The sequence below is a fragment of the Coregonus clupeaformis genome, chromosome 30, assembly GCF_020615455.1.
Source record: "Coregonus clupeaformis isolate EN_2021a chromosome 30, ASM2061545v1, whole genome shotgun sequence".
NCBI classification, from domain to species: domain Eukaryota; kingdom Metazoa; phylum Chordata; class Actinopteri; order Salmoniformes; family Salmonidae; genus Coregonus; species Coregonus clupeaformis.
Genome location: NC_059221.1, coordinates 25,262,232 through 25,276,095, shown reverse-complemented (window position 1 = coordinate 25,276,095; position 13,864 = coordinate 25,262,232). Strand labels below are relative to the sequence as shown.

At 44.5% G+C, this 13,864-nt stretch overlaps 1 protein-coding gene across 1 annotated transcript in view; it reads left to right on the top strand.

The window, feature by feature from the left end:
- Nucleotides 1–361: 361 nt before the first annotated feature.
- LOC121546162 (dnaJ homolog subfamily C member 5-like) overlaps nucleotides 362–13,864 on the top strand; it is a 32,089-nt gene continuing 18,586 nt past the window's right edge. The window contains exon 1 of the mRNA XM_045209511.1: nucleotides 362–551. The gene's annotated coding sequence lies outside the window, so the exon portion shown is untranslated. The remainder of the gene's footprint in view (nucleotides 552–13,864) is intronic.

Here is a 13,864-nt window from a genome sequence, read left to right as displayed (position 1 = left end):
TAATATGTCCTCTGGATTTCTGTGCGAATTATCTCCTACCTCCTACTTTTCCAACACCCGATGTGCGTTCAGTTCGATTGAACCTGTGCTACGTTGCAGAACGGTTTGTACTGAAATACACGTTTCCCCAAAACGTTCTTTGTATGTTCTTGAACAGGGGTATATTCATTATGCCAATTCTGTTGCAAAACATTTCTTAAACGGAAGCAAACGGAACGAAGCAAACCCCTCCCCGTTTTTTACCCATGGTCGTTCAGTACAGCACTTGTTTCCGTTTCATTGAATGGTCGGTCCATTACGTGTTTTTTGTAATGAAGGCAGCCCCAGGCGCGCGCACGTCAGCCTGCGACGTATCATCGGGAGCGAGCTTGGGAGGGATTGACAGCCGGACAGTAACGCTTCTAGTTTAGCTAGTTTACTACCTGCCTTTTTATTTTTTAAATGAGTGCTCAACCAAGCAAGGTAGCCTGAATTGTTGCTTGGCATGCGAGCAGCATAGATACCTTTCAATATCTCAAATCGGAAATCCACTGTGCCCAAGTAGCTAAACGGTAAGAAGTGCATTTTATAGTACATTTCGTATCCCCGGACCATGCTAGTTATCTAGCTGGCTGGCTTCTCCGCAGTCCTTGGATTAACGTTAGCGAATGAATCGTTGCCTGGTGGTGTTAGCTAGCATGTTAACTATCTAGCACTTCTAACTAGCAACTGCTAAACCAACATGGATGCTGTGTTTCTTTGATGCGGTAGCAAGAGATTATCCGCTTGACTGTTTGTCTTCCGATCTTTCTGTTTTTAGACAGCGAGTGGGAGATTGCTGGTAGGTTCGTTTAAAAAAAACCAGGCCATAATGAATTGGCTAACGTTAGCTGGCTAGCAAGTTTAGCTATATTTTAGTAAACCAGTTAACTAGCTAAACATCTTCTATTTGAGGATATCCAGCTAACGTTAACTAGCCAACATGGACTCCGGCGAGTTGAGTAAATCTGGATTTGCAATAAATGTGACCGGTGATTATAGCTACCTAGCTAACTAACGCTAGTTGTTGTCGATGTTTGTCACAACAAATGTTTTAGCTACTTTTCGTATAGAACCATATTACATTCACTGGTCCAAGGAAACACTAAGTTATATGTTTAGGTCCCCCTGACCATAGATTCGTTAAGTTCTTTAGCAAGTTAAACAAATCAGATCTAGGTTCGTGTTAGTCAGCCTTGCTTGGACCCTTTTAAACGAATCTAGTTCCTGCGAGCTAGTTACCTATTTAACTGATCAGCTGATGGCAGTACTAGCCATGTTAGCATGCCATGCCTTAGTCATTTAGAATAACAGAACAGCTCAACTCACTATATCTTGAGTTCAGTGAGGCCAACCCTTAAGTCTGTGGGCCAAACATGAGCCCTTGATTCCACATCACGTTCTACAAAGGATCTGATCACTATAATGGAAATAATAGCTCTCATATAGACTGGATGCATGATTTAGTTATGTGGACGGCAAGACAGCGTGGATGTGCCTTTAACTTCCTCCAAAACGCACTCACATTTAGCATCGTGTAGCCTCACGATGTGCACATCTAAAGGGAGTTGTTTCGTTCTGTCATCATGAAGAAGAGCGTCATCTCTGACGATGACTGACTAGTGACTATAGAGGATATCATAAATCAAATGTATGGTTCATTATTAGGCAGGTCACAGCCAGGAGGAGAAGCCTGGATGCAAATATGGCCAACCTTTTATTTGAGCTGATTTGAGGGTGTGGATTAGCGGTAAATCCTAGTTAGTGTCAACAAGTTCATTGTGTGTACAGGCCTAAAACTTGTGCTATTGACAGTCTTTCTGCTTCAGGCAAGATGTGGGTGGAGCTGACCATTTAGTTACAGTATCTATTTGAATGTTGTTGACCCAGAAAAATTACTCCCTCAGTTAGGCAACTCAAAGATCAACATATGTTTGTGTGATGGTTACCAGTGATGTAGTGGTCAAATTGGTGGGTGAAGTCTGATTGCCGGTCGCAGTGAAAAAAGTCACGCTTTCTATAATAATAATGCATTTTTCTTCAAAAGATGGGTAAACTGGTCCGGAGAGAAAAATAAAGTTGAGTAAACTGTGTTTACTTGCGTTTACCATCCATTACTGGCTAGCTTCTCTCTATGGTCAGAAAGGATGGGCCTATTTCTCCTTTCAGGCATGTTGAGAGCATTTTAGCTAGTTGATCTTAGTGTCTTGTAATCTGTCCCAATACACTGTTCAACTTTCACTTCCATTGTCCCTGCTCTCTCTCACACACTCTCTCTCCTCTCGCTGAATGACATGAATCCCAAAGCTTCTGCTTCCACATGTGGAAAGGGGCCCACGGTAGGGTTAGTAAATCAGCATAGAAGGGTACTGTATACCATCAACACACTGCACAGTAAGCATCTCATTGGGAAAATACTGTGGCTCTGTCACAAATGGCACCCTATTCCCTATATAGTGCACTACTTTTCATCAGGGCTCTAAGGGTAGTGCACTATATATATAGGAAAAAGGGACGCAGACCATAACGCAGGATTGGTTGGCCGCTGCCCGTTAGTTCATTCGTTGGATGCTTTTGCTTCAGAGGTCTCTTCCAAAATGTCAAATTATAGAGCTTAGCAGGCTACGTGAGAGCGAGCGACCTGTGTGTGAGAGCCAGCGACCTGTGTGTGAGCGCGAGCGACCTGTGTGTGAGAGCCAGCGACCTGTGTGTGAGAGCCAGCGACCTGTGTGTGAGAGCCAGCGACCTGTGTGTGAGAGCCAGCGACCTGTGTGTGAGAGCCAGCGACCTGTGTGTGAGAGCCAGCGACCTGTGTGTGAGAGCCAGCGACCTGTGTGTGAGAGCCAGCGACCTGTGTGAGAGAGCCAGCGACCTGTGTGAGAGAGCCAGCGACCTGTGTGAGAGAGCGAGCGACCTGTGTGAGAGAGCGAGCGACCTGTGTGTGTGTGCCAGCGACCTGTGTGAGAGCCAGCGACCTGTGTGTGAGAGCCAGCGACCTGTGTGTGAGAGCCAGCGACCTGTGTGTGAGAGCCAGCGACCTGTGTGTGTGTGCCAGCGACCTGTGTGAGAGCCAGCGACCTGTGTGTGAGAGCCAGCGACCTGTGTGTGTGTGCCAGCGACCTGTGTGAGAGCCAGCGACCTGTGTGAGAGAGCGAGCGACCTGTGTGTGTGAGGAGGTTTCAGCAGCTGTGTTTACCTCAGGGCTTGTAGCTCCAGTATCATATAACTTTGTACACAAGGAGGACGGCATTGGTGGTGGGACAGCTGATAGGACTGAAAGGGAAAGCCATTCATCCACTCACCATTTAGGCCAGAGCACAGCAGGGCACGTTAGTTGCCTGGCAGTCTGTGTGCGTCACAAACTGTACCCTATTCCCTATATAGTGCACTACTTTTGACCAGGACCCACAGGGGGAAATCGGTTGAGTAATACAATTTCACGCGTATAGCCTCTGTCTGCTGCGCTGTGTGTATACACACTGAACAGAAATATAAATGCAACATGCAATAATGTCAAAGAATTTACTGAGTTACAGTTCATATAAGAAAATTAGTCAAATTCATTTGGCCCTAATTTATGGATTTCACATGACTGTGAATACAGATATGCATCTGTTACTCACAGATACCTTAAAGAAAAGGTAAGGGGGGTGGATTAGAAAACCAGTCAGTATCTGGTGTGACCACCATGTACCTCATGCAGCGCGACACATCTCCTTCACATAGAGTTGATCAGGCTGTTGATTTTCGCCTGTGGAATGTTGTCCCGCTCCTCTTCAATGGCTGTGTGACGTTGCTGGATATTGGCGGGAACTGGAACACGCTGTCGTACACGTTGATCCAGAGCATCCCAAGCATGCTCAATAGGTGGCATGTCTGGTGAGTATGCAGGCCATGGTAGAACTAGGACATTTTCAGCTTCCAGGTATTGTGTACAGATCCTTGTGACATGGGGCCGTGCGTTATCCTGGGCTGGCGTGGTTACACGTGGTCTGCGGTTGTGAGGCCGGTTGGTCGTACTGCCAAATTCTCTAAAAGGACGTTAGAGGCGGCTTAAGGTAGAGAAATGAACATAACATTATCTGGCAACAGCTCTGGTGGACCTTCCGGCAGTCAGCATGCCAATTGCACGCTCCCCAACTTGAGACATCTGTGGCATTGTGTTGTGTGAGTGGCCTTTTATTGTCCCCAGCACAAGGTGCACCTGTGTAATTATCATGTAGTTTTAATCAGCTTCTTGATATGCCAAACCTGTCAGGTGGATGGATTATCTTGGCAAAGGAGAAATGCTCACGAACAGGGACGTAAACGAACTTGTGCACAAAATCTGAGAGAAATAAGCTTTTTGTGCGTATGGAACATTTCTGGTATCTTGTTTTATTTCAGTTCATGAAACATGGGACCAACAATTTACATCTTGCGTTTTTTTATATTTTTGTTCAGTGTATTTTGTCTGAGCTACGCTGTCTGCATGCTATCTGCATCCATTATTATGAAACTATGAGAGGCCATTGAAAGCTAATCAACTGAGCACCGTATTAGTGGCCTTTTCATTATCGGATTATATCCTCCTGATATTTTATAACGATCGTAGTAATAGGATAACTGTCTCTCGGTCCAGGGCCCAGTCATTGTTATACTGAGTAGTGTTAATTTGTGGCAGCTATTGTAATAATAATAATAATAATATGCCATTTAGCAGACGCTTTTATCCAAAGCGACTTACAGTCATGTGTGCATACATTTTTTCGTATGGGTGGTCCCGGGGATCGAACCCACTACCCTGGTGTTACAAGCGCCATGCTCTACCAATTGAGCTACAGAGGACCACAATTTAGATGTCTTAAAATACCCTTTTTAGTCTTAGTCACATTTTAGTAATTTCATCCTTGGTTAGTTTTAGTTATCAGTTGACTAAAACTGGACAATTGTAGTCTAGTTTTAGTCAGCCATTTTAGTCACATAATAATAGTATTTAAAAAAAATATTAAATAGTGAGTATTTAGGCTACCTTTAACTTCCATGTGATTTCTGCATAGTGCATCTTTTAAACTAGGCTACTTTTCATTTTAAAAGTTTCAATTCGCTAGTCCGTCAAGCCCTCTCCCGCTAGAATGAATGACATTCATTTTCTAGCGATCGATTGATAAGATAGGCGCCTGTCAGTCAGTTTTCTGACACCATTTATTTGATTTTGCCTGTTTCATATAGCCTGCCACAGGGAGTCATGGCGCATATTAGGATGTTTACTGTGCGTTGACTGACAACTGAACAGCAAGTGTTGACTCGTTTATAAAAGTTTCTAACTGACTGAATAAAGTCCATCTGCTATATCCCTTTTACCATTCATAAATCATGCAACGTGGTTATACTGGATGTCCGTGGTATCGCATCGGGACAAGTAAACCAAAGGATTTGTCAGGGCTTGCCAGACAGCGACGTTAAAGTGAGTGACTCTCGTCTCGTCACTCAGTGAGTACTGATGGGAAAAACGTTTTCAGTGTAAACTTAATAGACTAAAACCACATATAAAGTATGTAGAAAATGTTATCTTTGAGAACTAACAATCACCAAAATAAAAGCTAGACAGTCAGCGGAATTGAAAATTTCCAAAACAATGAATTTAACAGTATTGATTTTGTTTTTTAAGTTTGGACAAAATAACTCAGCAATACATAGAATCGCAGAAAATGATCTTTTTAAAACTGCAACATTTTCTCTCATCTCCATGGCAGAATACTTTGTGTAGAATCCCTGGAAATTTGCTTAAAACTGCAACATTTTCTTTCAGCTCCATCACAAAATGTGTAAAATTGAAGGAAATTAAATTTTAAACTGCAAAAATGGATCTCGGCTCCATTGAGAAATTCGGAGAAATGCAGAAAATTGGCTTAAAATGCAAAAAGTGCTTGAAAAAAAACAGTTGGGGGCCTCTAAAATGTTCTCTAAAATTCAATGGACATACACAAAATAGTCCAAATTGGTGAAGTGAAATGAAAAAAATAACGTGTTAAAAAAAATTCACAAAAAAAAATAACGGAAAAGTGGTGCGTGCATATGTATTCACCCCCTTTGCTATGAAGCCACTAAATAAGATCTGGTGCAACCAATTACCTTCAGAAGTCATATAATTAGTTAAATAAAGTCCACCTGTGTGCAATCTAAGTGTCACATGATCTCAGTATATATACACCTGTTCTGAAAGGCCCCAGAGTCTGCAACACCACCAAGCAAGCTGCACCACCAAGCAAGCGGCACCATGAAGACCAAGGAGCTCTCCAAACAGGTCAGGGACAAAGTAGTGGAGAAGTACAGATCAGGGTTGGGTTATAAAAAAATATCAGAAACTTTGAACATCCAACGGAGCACCATTAAATCCATTATTTAAAAAATGGAAAGAGTATGTCACCAGAACAAACCTGCCAAGAGACGGCTGCCCACCAAAACTCACGGACCAGGCAAGGAGGGCATTCATCTGAGAGAAAACAAAGAGACCAAAGATAACCCTGAAGGAGCTGCAAAGCTCCACAGCGGAGATTGGAGTATCAGTCCATAGGACCACTTTAAGCCGTACACTCCACAGAGCTGGGCTTTACGGAAGAGTGGCCAGAAAAAAGCCATTGCTTAAAGAAAAAAATAAGCAAACACGTTTGGTGTTTGCCAAAAGGCATGTGGGAGACTCCCCAAACATATGGAAGAAGGTACTCTGGTCAAATGAGACTAAAATTGAGCTTTTTGGCCATCAAGGAAAATGTTATGTCTAGCGCAAACCCAACACCTCTCATCACCCCGAGAACACCATCCCCACAGTGAAGCATGGTGGTGGCAGCATCATGCTGTGGGGATGTTTTTCATCGGCAGGGACTGGGAAACTGGTCAGAATTGAAGGAATGATGGATGGCGCTAAATACAGGGAAATTCTTGAGGGAAACCTGTTTCAGTCTTCCAGAGATTTGAGACTGGGACGGAGGTTCACCTTCCTGCAGGACAATGACCCTAAGCATACTGCTAAAGCAACACTCGAGTGGTTTAAGGGGAAACATTTAAAGGTCTTGGAATGGCCTAGTCAAAGCCCAGACCTCAATCCAATTGAGAATCTGTGGTATGACTTGAAGATTGCTGTACACCAGCGGAACCCATCCAACATGAAGGAGCTGGAGCAGTTTTGCCTTGAAGAATGGGCAAAAATCCCAGTGGCTAGACTTGCAGCTGTAATTACTGCAAAAGGTGGCTCTACAAAGTATTGACTTTGGGGGGGGTGAATAATTATGCACACTACAGTTTTTAGTTTTTTTGTCTTATTTCTTGTTTGTTTCACAAGAAGAAATATTTTGCATCTTCAAAGTGGTAGGCATGTTGTTTAAATCAAATGATACAAACCCCCCAAAAAATCAATTTTAATTCCAGGTTGTAAGGCAACAAAATAGGAAAAATGCCAAGGGGGGGTGAATACTTTCGCAAGCCACTGTACATATGAGATGGGTAATGCAAGATATGTAAACATTATTAAAGTGGCCGGTGATTGATTTTCAAGTCTGTGTGAAGGCAGCAGCCTCTCTGTGCTAGTGTGGCTAAACCAACTAGGCTTGTAATTTAACAATTGTATTCGTATTTACAGATTCCATACAAGTTTGTAATTAAAGGCACATGAAAGTTCACAGGTTACATAAGGTATTTCTGCCAAAAAAATGAACTTTTATTTAAAAATAATAATGATTACATTCAAATGGCTCTCCTGTGAAGTAGTGACGTGCGTCATACGCCTAGTTTCCTGAAACGAGTCACATTTTGTGTTTAGTGAGTCGGCCAGATCGGAGGCAGTAGGGATGACCTTGGATGTTCTCTTGATAAGTGCGTGAATTGGACCATTTTCCTGTCCTGCTAAACATTCTAAATGTAACAAGTACTTTTTGGTGTCAGAGAAAATGTATGGAGTAAAAAGTACATTTGTTTTCTTTTAGGAATGTAGTGGAGTAAAAGTTGTCAAATATATAAATGGTGAAGTACAGATACCCCAAAACTACTTAAGTAGTACTTTAAAGTATTTTTACTGAAGTACATGACACCACTGGCCATGAGCACTGCACAATGCCGAGGAATGTCTATCTGGGAAGATCAGCAGCAGCTAGCTAGCTCATTCTCCAACAGGAAGTTGTTGAGACATGGATGAATTGACACAGTGACCAAAATGTACCAAAATGTAACTCTGCTGCAAATATTAATTTAGTTTGCCCGGACATGCATGCAATGAGGAAGCTAGCTAGCTAAGCAGATGGCTATGTGACCCGTTAGCAAAGATTACGGTAACTAACCCTTTTAAATCTGTGGTGTTGGCTAGCTAGATGAACATGGTGCTAAGATATCAGACAGGAGCTAATAGCCAACGTAGCTAGCTAACGTTAGCTGGTTATCATTTTGAACGATTTTCAGCAGCGAGCAGTCTGACTTGCAATTTACTGGTGTGCTGATCTAACCTGCCGCAATCGTATCCGTAAATTAAACAGTTGATAGTCGGATTAGATGATTGTGGTAATAGGGAAAGAAGGAAGTGTTTTAAAATGCCTAAATAAAGATTGGCAATAGGTTTAGCTACCTAAGAATCTTCCTGCATGTTTATGGACCAAAAAAGCTGTAGATCTGCATCTGTGTGGTACCATTTGCATTGAATAGATATTTTATATTCTCAAACTAATAGCAGTGCTTGATTGATGACCTTCCATACAGCTCTGGTCCTCTGTAGCTCAGCTGGTAGAGCACGGCGCTTGTAACGCCAGGGTAGTGGGTTCGATCCCCGGGACCACCCATACGTAAAAATGTATGCGCACATGACTGTAAGTCGCTTTGGATAAAAGCGTCTGCTAAATGGCATGTTATTTATTATTATTATTATATATTATGCTTCTATGCAAATGTTGTTAATCAAAAGGCTAATATAAGTCACAAAAGGAAGGCAAACCGATTGTTTGTCATCTCTAGCACCATAAACTCCACTGATCAGCCAAAACAAGCTCAATAACTCAATGCATGCACACACTCCTATTGAATATGCGTTCACCTGTACAGTGAGTAGACCTATGTCATCTTAATTTACCCAGTTTATTCAAATATTTACCATTCAAATAAAATTATTGTTTGATTTTAAAGTGTACGCATTCATGCATACATGCCTGTCTCTTGTACATTTTGTCATCAACATTTAAAAAATGTAATGATGCTGAATATCGGCCTAAATTATTGGCCATCTGCCTCCTTGACCCCCCAAAAAAAGAAAAATCGGTTTCGTCATCGGCCCTAAAATAATCCATATTGGTTGTTTCTATAAACCATGGCGCTCAGACCGCTGACTGTCTATTGTTCTGTTTTACGTCTCATTAGGCAGAATGATCCGGAATGGCCTCAGGCCTCCTTTGTCTTCCTCTCAGCTCTGGTTTTAATAGATTACCCTGGTTCCCTTCCTCTCAGCTCTGGTTTTAATAGACTACCCTGGTTCCCTTCCTCTCAGCTCTGGTTTTAATAGATTACCCTGGTTCCCTTCCTCTCAGCTCTGGTTTTAATAGATTACCCTGGTTCCCTTCCTCTCAGCTCTGGTTTTAATAGATTACCCTGGTTCCCTTCCTCTCAGCTCTGGTTTTAATAGATTACCCTGGTTCCCTTCCTCTCAGCTCTGGTTTTAATAGATTACCCTGGTTCCCTTCCTCTCAGCTCTGGTTTTAATAGATTACCCTGGTTCTCTCTCCCTCTCAGCTCTGGTTTTAATAGATTACCCTAGTTCCCTTCCTCTCAGCTCTGGTTTTAATAGATTACCCTGGTTCTCTTCCTCTCAGCTCTGGTTAATAGATTACCCTGGTTCCCTTCCTCTCAGCTCTGGTTTTAATAGATTACCCTAGTTCCCTTCCTCTCAGCTCTGGTTTTAATAGATTACCCTGGTTCCCTTCCTCTCAGCTCTGGTTTTAATAGATTACCCTGGTTCCCTTCCTCTCAGCTCTGGTTTTAATAGACTACCCTGGTTCCCTTCCTCTCAGCTCTGGTTTTAATAGATTACCCTGGTTCCCTTCCTCTCAGCTCTGGTTTTAATAGATTACCCTGGTTCCCTTCCTCTCAGCTCTGGTTTTAATAGATTACCCTGGTTCCCTTCCTCTCAGCTCTGGTTTTAATAGATTACCCTGGTTCCCTTCCTCTCAGCTCTGGTTTTAATAGATTACCCTGGTTCCCTTCCTCTCAGCTCTGGTTTTAATAGATTACCCTAGTTCCCTTCCTCTCAGCTCTGGTTTTAATAGATTACCCTGGTTCCCTTCCTCTCAGCTCTGGTTTTAATAGATTACCCTGGTTCCCTTCCTCTCAGCTCTGGTTTTAATAGATTACCCTGGTTCCCTTCCTCTCAGCTCTGGTTTTAATAGACTACCCTGGTTCCCTTCCTCTCAGCTCTGGTTTGGTGGGCTTCCTACTCAGTGTGACACGTAGCTACTAGATCTGCCTCTGCTCATAGAGAAGGCCTGTACGCTTGCTGTTTGACAGTATAAGCTGATGGTTCACAGGAGTGGTTCAGCTCATCAAAGCCATGAAGCCTATTAGCCAATAGACATAGAGTTGACCCTTTCTCACACTGTTTTAATAGCAAGTCCAGACTCCATGACCCTCTCAGTCATTTTTTTTAGGCTATTCACGGCCTCACTTTGCCTGCCTGTCCTGACAGGGCCTGTGCACGGAAATAACCCCAACAGGCAGGCAGTAAGACAGGCTCACCACCCTGTAGCAGGACGACAGCCCGCTGGTTCAGGATAATCTGATCATTTCCTCTGACAGCCCCGTGGGATTAACCAGGGGTGGAGCCAGAGACAGGGGGGCCCTAGACACCGACTGATCTGGGGTAAATGTTTTATATTCCTCCAGAGTGGTTCAGGTTAGGCTATGGGGAAGGTAAACTGGTCCTAGATCAGTGACTACAGGCCAGTGTGTGGGGCCCATAGTGTTAAGGGGGAAGGGAGGCGAGGGGTTAAAGTGTGGCACACCCCCTCACGTGACACCCGGGCAGAAAGCTGGTTCCTTAATTACACTGTTGCCTCTTACTGACGTGTGAATTAACCTACTACACACACTCTCCCTCTTCACATGCACAGAAACACTCCACTAGCAGCCAGTCATAGCAGCTCACAGGGTGTTTACAATTCTCTCTGTCTAGCAGCTATTCAAGTTAGATGTACAGAATAAAGAGGTGATGAGAGGAGAGAGAGAGAGAGAGATCAGGTGTTGAGAACAAAAAGACAGTGAGTGATAGAAGTATTGTCACCGTGGTTACAGAATCCTGTTGCAACAGCTGCCATTAGGTCTGTGTGTGGGCCTGTCCACTAAAACCCTCACCAGATGGTTGCCACTCCACCACGTCTCCCTTAACAACCCTCACTAGGTCTAAACACACTGATACAACACGGCTACAACACACAGACTGACAAGGCTGAGGCTCCGCTGCCTGGTTGGAGCCACTAAAGCCTAGTTAGTCAGTCAGTCAGTCAGTCAACCAGCCAGTCAGTCAGTCAACCAACCAGCCAGTCAACCAGCTAGTCAGCTAGTCAGTCAACCAGCTAGTCAGTCAGTCAACCAACCAGCCAGTCAACCAGCCAGTCAGCTAGTCAGTCAACCAGCTAGTCAGTCAACCAGCTAGTCAGTCAACCAGCCAGTCAGTCAGTCAACCAACCAGTCAGTCAACCAACCAGCCAGTCAACCAGCCAGTCAGCTAGTCAGTCAACCAGCTAGTCAGTCAACCAGCCAGTCAGTCAACCAGCTAGTCAGTCAACCAGCCAGTCAGTCAACCAGCCAGTCAGTCAACCAGCCAGCGGCGTGTTTCTACGTTTTACAGCTTTCACAGACAGTCTGCATGGACAGGTCGGTACGTGTTGATGGTTAGGCGTGTTTGTTTGTGTGTATAGGGCAGACTTAGGGAAGGTCAGTACGTGTTGATGGTTAGGCGTGTTTGTTTGTGTGTATAGGGCAGACTTAGGGAAGGTCAGTACGTGTTGATGGTTAGGCGTGTTTGTTTGTGTGTATAGGGCAGACTTAGGGAAGGTCGGGAACGTGTTGATAGGGGTTAGGGCCGGGAGATACCAGTATCGCAAAAACTCTTTGGTCCTTTAAAACCTGCTGTATGTAAAATATTGTGCTATAGCCTGGAAAATAAATACATGTGACTCTGGATGACAACATAATGATGTTTGTTCCCAGCATCAGGGCTGTGTTCCTAAAGAAATAAAATCCACTCGGTGTTCTGTTTCCTTGCCACGATACTAACGAGCATGGTGATGCTGGTATGGTCCCGCTCTAGTGGGCGCGTCTGTGTTTGTGTGTAAAGAGCACACTACGGACAGGTCCCTGTCTATGGACTGCTAAGTGTGTTGGTAGCTGTGTGTTTGGGGCAGGTCAGTGTGTGTTCTTGGACTGGCCTGTCATCCTGCGTTACGGTCACAGGCTCAGCCCTCCGCTCCACCTCAGGCTCTCCCTCTACTACTATACCACAACAGGGGGATTTCCAGAACCAGCACTGACAGTCAAACAGGGGAGGCAACTACTCAAGAGCTCGTCCTCCTAAAACATGACGACAGCAGATCAGTTTGTCCTTCGTCTCACACACACACACACACAGTCCATATACCCATACTGGTATAACTACATACTTAAACTCCATACTATGTACTCATTGTCGCATACCATTTAGTTAAAAGTATGCAGTATGCTACGTCCGCAACACAGTAGTGGTTCCTGACAGGACTCCTTCAGGACTAAGATTGAATCGTACTACACCGGCTCCGACGCTCGTCCGATGTGGCAGGGCTTGAAAACTATTACAGACTACAAAAGGGAAGCACGGCCGCGAGCTTCCCAGTGACACAAGCCTACCAGACGAGCTAAACCACTTCTATGCTCTCTTCGAGGCAAGCAACACTGAAGCATGCATGAGAGCACCAGCTGTTCCGGATGACTATGTGATCACGCTCTCCGTAGCCGATGTGAGTAAGACTTTTAAGCAGGTCAACATTCACAAGGCCGCAGGGCCAGACGGATTACCAGGACGTGTACTCCGAGCATGCACTGACCAACTGGCCAGTGTCTTCACTGACATTTTCACCATGTCCCTGACTGAGTCTGTAATACCAACATGTTTCTAGCAGACCACCATAGTCCCCGTGCCCAAGGACACTAAGATAACCTGCCTAAATGACTACCGACCCGTAGCACTGACGTCTGTAGCCATGAAATGCTTTGAAAGAATGGTCATGGCTCACATCAACACCATTATCCCAGAAACACTAGACCCACTCCAATTTGCATACCGCCCCAACAGATCCACAGATGATGCAATCTCTATTGCACTCCACACTGCCCTTTCTCACCTGGACAAGAGGAACACCTACGTGAGAATGCTATTAATTGACTACAGCTCAGCATTCAACACCATAGTGCCCTCAAAGCTCATCACTATGCTAAGGATCCTGGGACTAAACACCTCCCTCTGCAACTGGATCTTGTACTTCCTGACGGGCCGCCCCTAGGTGATAAGGGTAGGTAACAACACATCTGCCACGCTGATGCTCAACACGGGGGCCCCTCAGGGGTGCGTGCTCAGTCCCCTCCTGTACTCCCTGTTCACCCATGACTGCATGGCCAGGCACGACTCCAACACCATCATTAAGTTTGCCGACGACACAACACTGGTAGGCCTGATCACCGACAACGATGAGACAGCCTATAGGGAGGAGGTCAGAGACCTGGCCGTGTGGTGCCAGGATAACAACCTCTCCCTCAACGTGACCAAGACAAAGGAGATGATTGTGGACTACAGGGAAATAAAGAGGAC